This window comes from Cebus imitator, unplaced genomic scaffold, assembly GCF_001604975.1.
Source record: "Cebus imitator isolate Cc_AM_T3 unplaced genomic scaffold, Cebus_imitator-1.0 Scaffold103, whole genome shotgun sequence".
Lineage (NCBI taxonomy): Eukaryota > Metazoa > Chordata > Mammalia > Primates > Cebidae > Cebus > Cebus imitator.
This window is the reverse complement of record NW_016107418.1, coordinates 6331119-6336627: the sequence shown is the minus strand read 5'-3', so window position 1 is coordinate 6336627 and position 5509 is coordinate 6331119. Positions and strand designations below refer to the sequence as shown.

The window sequence follows — 5509 nt, the reverse complement described above, 5'->3', positions numbered from 1 at the left end:
GGGGCCCTGAAGTGAGATGGAGCCAGGCAGAGCGCCCCCGGGAGAGGGGCTTGGGGCAGCCCTGAGCTTTAGACTTGGCACCCTAAGGCTTGAGGATGTGACGGTGTGTCCACGTGCGTGTGAAGGGAGGACGGCTGAAGGTACTTGCGGTCCCCCGCACGTCACTAACTCTGTGGACGCGGGTCACACTCGCGCGCGCGCGGCAGGGTCCTTAGCCACACCGTAGCAGGGTGGGGCGGGGCGCGGCGGGCCGGGGTCCTTCAGCAGGCATGCGCGCTCCCTTCTGGGCCAGCCGTTGCGAGGCGCCGGGCGCCAGCCGTTAGCCGTTTCGGTTTGCGCGTAAACGGCGAGTCTGGCTACTCAACGCAGGATTTCCAGCGGGGGCGCACAAACCTCGGGAGGGAAGATGGAAGCCGCAGCTACTCTAAAGGCAGCCCCAGGCTGGCTAAAGCGGTCCCTGGTTCGGAAACCGAGGCCTGAGTGCTCGGGCTCCACCTGGCCTGGTTCAGGTGAGAAGAGGGAAGCCTCGGCCCGGGACCCGCGTCGGAGCCACAGTTGGGCCTGGCCTTGCTGCCAGGGCGGGGCTGCCAGGCCTCATCCCGCTTTGGGGCTGGACCTGGCGTCTCCTTTCTCGCGACCGCACTGATCCAGACTGTGACATTTTCTTTCCAGCGCGTGACCCACGCAGCTCTGGATTCCAGGCAGGAAGCTCGAAGGTCAGGGAGAGCACCTCTGCCGGTGAATTATTCATCCCCTATTGAGTTATCGTGACGCCCTGTGGCTTTGGGAAACCTCTCCACAACCAAGTGGAGCCACAGCTCTCCGCCAACGAAGGTAAAAGGTCGGATCAGATACTGATCAAAAGTGGCAGTTATTAAGGCTTCATTTGATTCTCACCTGGGGCACATGCGGCTCCTAGCCCAGATAGCCTGTAACTTAGAAATGGGTTTGAGTAGAAAATCTATAGAAGTGGCCGGACACGGGGGCTCTCGCCTTTAATCCCAGCACTTCAGGAGGTTGAGGCGGGCGGATCACCTTCGGTCGGGAGTTCGAGACCAGCCTGACCAACATGGAGAAACCCTGTCTCTACTGAAAATACAGAATTAGCTGGGCGTGGTGGGCATGCCTGTAATCCCAGCTAGTCGGGAGTCTGAGGCAGGAGAATCGCTTAAAACCGGGAGGTGGAGCCAAGATTTCGCCATTGCACTCCAGCCTGGGCAACAGAATGAAACTCGGTCTCANGAAAATAGCCAGGAAAAATTTGAAAGTAAGTTTTGAAACAGGACTCTGCGATTCTAAACCTTGCTTTTCAAGAAACTACACTGCACTCTCTGAAAAATTTGTAAACCCTGTTTCAAGTCCAAATTCCAGATAATTATCAATCAACACTGTTACAAACTGTTACAATCAACACTGCCATTGCTTTGACAAAGAAAAAAATCCAAAGGTGACACAAACAGATCTTTCACCACCATCTTCTACTTTAAAATAGATGTTGATACCACCTTAAACTGCCATTACAGAGTAGCCATCGAGCAAGAGAATAGTGAGGTATAATCTATCTGTATGACACTGGCCATCACCATGGTAACAATCAGCTGTATACCTATCACACCCATGGTGCCTAGGATATGCCATGGACTAGACACCTTAGAGTCGCCGGGACAGTCCCAGACCTCTTCCCTCCAGGTCCTTGAGCTGGGAGCCTCTCAAACAGTGAGAGAGAGGGTCTTCCAGCTCTGCCCTGGTTTTGTTTTTATTGAGACAGAGTCTCACTCTGTTACCCAGGCTGGAGTGCAGTGGTGCCGTCTTGGCTCACTACAACCTTCACCGTCCGGGTTCAAGCCATTCTTGTGCCTCAGCTCCTGAGTAGCTGGGACTATAGGCACGTGCCAAGATGCCTAGCTGGGACTACAGGTGCGTGTGACTGTGCCCGGCCAATTCTTTTATATTTTTAGTAGAGACGGGGTTTCACTATGTTGATCAGGTTGGTCTCGAACTCCTGACTTCTGGTGGCTTACCCACCTCAGCCTCCCAAAGTGCTGGGATTATAGTCACGAGCCACCACACCTGGCTAGCTCATTTTCTTTATTTCTGGGTTTGCTCTGGTGTGAAAATTATCATTAATTTGTTTTTCTTCAGATTGTCTCTAGTTCCGAAAAAATAAAATTAAAAAAGTTATAATTTACAATTCGTGTCACATAATTTTGATGGCACACTGTGTCCTGTCAGAGATTTCTTTTAACATTCTTTTTTGTTTGGTTTTGATTTTGGTTTTGAGTGTTTTATTATTAAAACAGCTTTGTTGAAATATGATTTACATACTATAGAATTTATCTGTTTTAACAAACAGTTTAAAGATTATTAGTAAATTTACTGAGTCATGCAACCATCACTACTGTCCAACTTTAGAACATTTCCATCACTCCAAGAAGATGCCTCATGCCCGTTACCAGTCACTACCCATTTCCAGCCCCAGCCCTATGCAAACATGCATCTACTTTCTGTCTCTGTACATTTATCTATGTCAGGTGTTTCATGTAAATGAAATCATGCAGTATGGTAAACATATTTTTCATCTACTTATTTTTATATTCAACTAGGTTCAACATGTAGCTACATAACCAAATATTTAAATTTTCTCTCTGGAAATTTGAAGATAATTATTTTTCTTGATACTTACTTCTTCTGCTTTCTGTTTTTCATACTGAAACAGTCTTTTAAATGATTACATTCATTGATTAACTGCTTATTTTTCTTTCTTTCTTTCTTTCTTTTTTTTTTTTTTGAGACAGTCTTGCTCTGTTGCCAGGATGGAGTGCAGTGGTGTGATCTTGGCTCATTGCAACCTCTGCCTCCTAGATTCAAGCGATTCTTCTGCCTCAGCTTCCCTAGTAGCTGGGACTAGAGGCAAGCACCACCATGCCTCCTAACTCTTGTATTTTTAGTAGAGACGGGGTTTCACTATGTTGGCCAGGGTGGTCTTGATCTCTTGACCTTGTGATCTGCCCGCCTCAGCCTCCCAAAGTGCTGGGATTACAGGCTTGAGCCACCGCACCCGGCCCACGGCCAGCCATTTTAAAAGACCTCTCAGGTTGGGTAGAATATGTTTTAAAACAAGGCTCTTGCCACTCTCAAGCGACGGCAGTTGTAGCTGTTAAGCATATTCATCTCCATCAAATTTAAAATAACTGTGCAGCTTTGTTTACTGTAATATACAGTGGCTATCTCTTCCTTTCTGTTGGATTTTATCATTTCAAGAGTACCTAATAAACAGAAGAGACTCTAGCCCCTTTCCCTCCGCTAAAGCACGGCTCAGTTTGAAGATTGTTCTATAGGCAGCCACTATGACTATCAATAGTACCATAATACCATTAAAAGCAATCAATATGGAGTCACGTGAGATGTTTCAAAGACGGCTGGAGGTTTCTGTAAACCAAGGTAATCAGAAGTATTACCCTTGTAGATAGCCCTCTCATACCGGTACATACAGAGTTAACATTCCAATGCCACAGTGTAACAGTTAACAATATATTTTGTAATTTTAAATATTATAACTTTAATTCACCCTGAGAATACAGAGGAAACATTTAATACAAAATATTCTGATATATATATTTTTTCCTTTGTATTTGCTTTCTTCTGGTTTTCATCAGCCCTTTAAGGGCACAAATATTTGAATTTGAAGTGTGATTAGGATATGCTTTTTTGTTAACTAAGATGCATGCCACAGTCAGATACTGGTGATAGAAAAACCCAAAAAGGCTTGTAGAAAAGAGGCAAGCAGCAATCCACCAGTCAGAAAAGACAGAAGTCCTCGAAAAAGAAGAGGAGTAAAAATATTTTTTAAGCTGCTCAATGCCACCGTTATTTGTGTAACAATTACTTTCATCTTCCCTTCAGCTGATGGTAATTCAGAGTAAACAGAATTGGAGAGTAGACTATTATCCACTAGTAAGGTAGATAGATTCTGGATAAATACCCCAGGAATGATTGCCTCGTGTTTTCAAAAGCAGAGTTGTGTGAAGCAGCACTACCAGAGGCGCCACATACTGCAGTGCAATGACACAAAGGTAATAAGAGACTTGAGCCACCATTTTCTGTAGCTCAACTGTACTTATTCGCCCTGCTTCTTTCTTCATCTGATTCACACATTTTTGGGCTAAATTTAAATAAGCTTGCAGGTGGCTACACATCATGGCCAACCGCAAAGCACACAGCAGGATTATTAACCAGAGTCACAGAGTATCGAATGTGGCTTCTGTCATTAAAGGGATACTTTCTTTACCCAATGGTGGGTTCATAATGTAGTCTTTGGTGATTGGTTTTACCCAGAGCAGAACCATAAATAAAGGTGCCAGAAAGTTGATATGAAGTAATGTTTGTGTAATTTTTTCTGTTGCCAAATTCAGGGCATCCAGATGCATTTGAGCCAGCCATAATCCCGGAAATGTCAAAAAAGTCCCAATGAGTGAACGGAAAATAGCCAGGAAAAATTTGAAAGTAAGTTTTGAAACAGGACTCTGCGATTCTAAACCTTGCTTTTCAAGAAACTACACTGCACTCTCTGAAAAATTTGTAAACCCTGTTTCAAGTCCAAATTCCAGATAATTATCAATCAACACTGTTACAAACTGTTACAATCAACACTGCCATTGCTTTGACAAAGAAAAAAATCCAAAGGTGACACAAACAGATCTTTCACCACCATCTTCTACTTTAAAATAGATGTTGATACCACCTTAAACTGCCATTACAGAGTAGCCATCGAGCAAGAGAATAGTGAGGTATAATCTATCTGTATGACACTGGCCATCACCATGGTAACAATCAGCTGTATACCTATCACACCCATGGTGCCTAGGATATGCCATGGACTAGACACCTTAGAGTCGCCGGGACAGTCCCAGACCTCTTCCCTCCAGGTCCTTGAGCTGGGAGCCTCTCAAACAGTGAGAGAGAGGGTCTTCCAGCTCTGCCCTGGTTTTGTTTTTATTGAGACAGAGTCTCACTCTGTTACCCAGGCTGGAGTGCAGTGGTGCCGTCTTGGCTCACTACAACCTTCACCGTCCGGGTTCAAGCCATTCTTGTGCCTCAGCTCCTGAGTAGCTGGGACTATAGGCACGTGCCAAGATGCCTAGCTGGGACTACAGGTGCGTGTGACTGTGCCCGGCCAATTCTTTTATATTTTTAGTAGAGACGGGGTTTCACTATGTTGATCAGGTTGGTCTCGAACTCCTGACTTCTGGTGGCTTACCCACCTCAGCCTCCCAAAGTGCTGGGATTATAGTCACGAGCCACCACACCTGGCTAGCTCATTTTCTTTATTTCTGGGTTTGCTCTGGTGTGAAAATTATCATTAATTTGTTTTTCTTCAGATTGTCTCTAGTTCCGAAAAAATAAAATTAAAAAAGTTATAATTTACAATTCGTGTCACATAATTTTGATGGCACACTGTGTCCTGTCAGAGATTTCTTTTAACATTCTTTTTTGTTTGGTTTTGATTTTG

General features: G+C 44.9%; 1 long non-coding RNA gene and 1 pseudogene across 3 annotated transcripts; one reads left to right on the top strand and one right to left on the bottom strand.

Moving 5' to 3' along the window:
- The first annotated feature begins 264 nt into the window (after nucleotides 1-264).
- On the top strand, nucleotides 265-2827 carry LOC119472527. Of its 3 annotated transcripts, none has more exons than XR_005201673.1 (3): nucleotides 265-509; nucleotides 673-834; nucleotides 2792-2827. It is a non-coding gene; the product is annotated as an uncharacterized LOC119472527 (long non-coding RNA). The 3 variants fall into 3 exon arrangements; XR_005201674.1 differs by lacking the exon at nucleotides 2792-2827 and adding an exon at nucleotides 1765-1806; XR_005201675.1 differs by lacking the exon at nucleotides 2792-2827 and adding an exon at nucleotides 1771-1800.
- A 742-nt stretch (nucleotides 2828-3569) lies between these two features.
- LOC119472531 overlaps nucleotides 3570-5509 on the bottom strand; it is an 18732-nt pseudogene continuing 16792 nt past the window's right edge.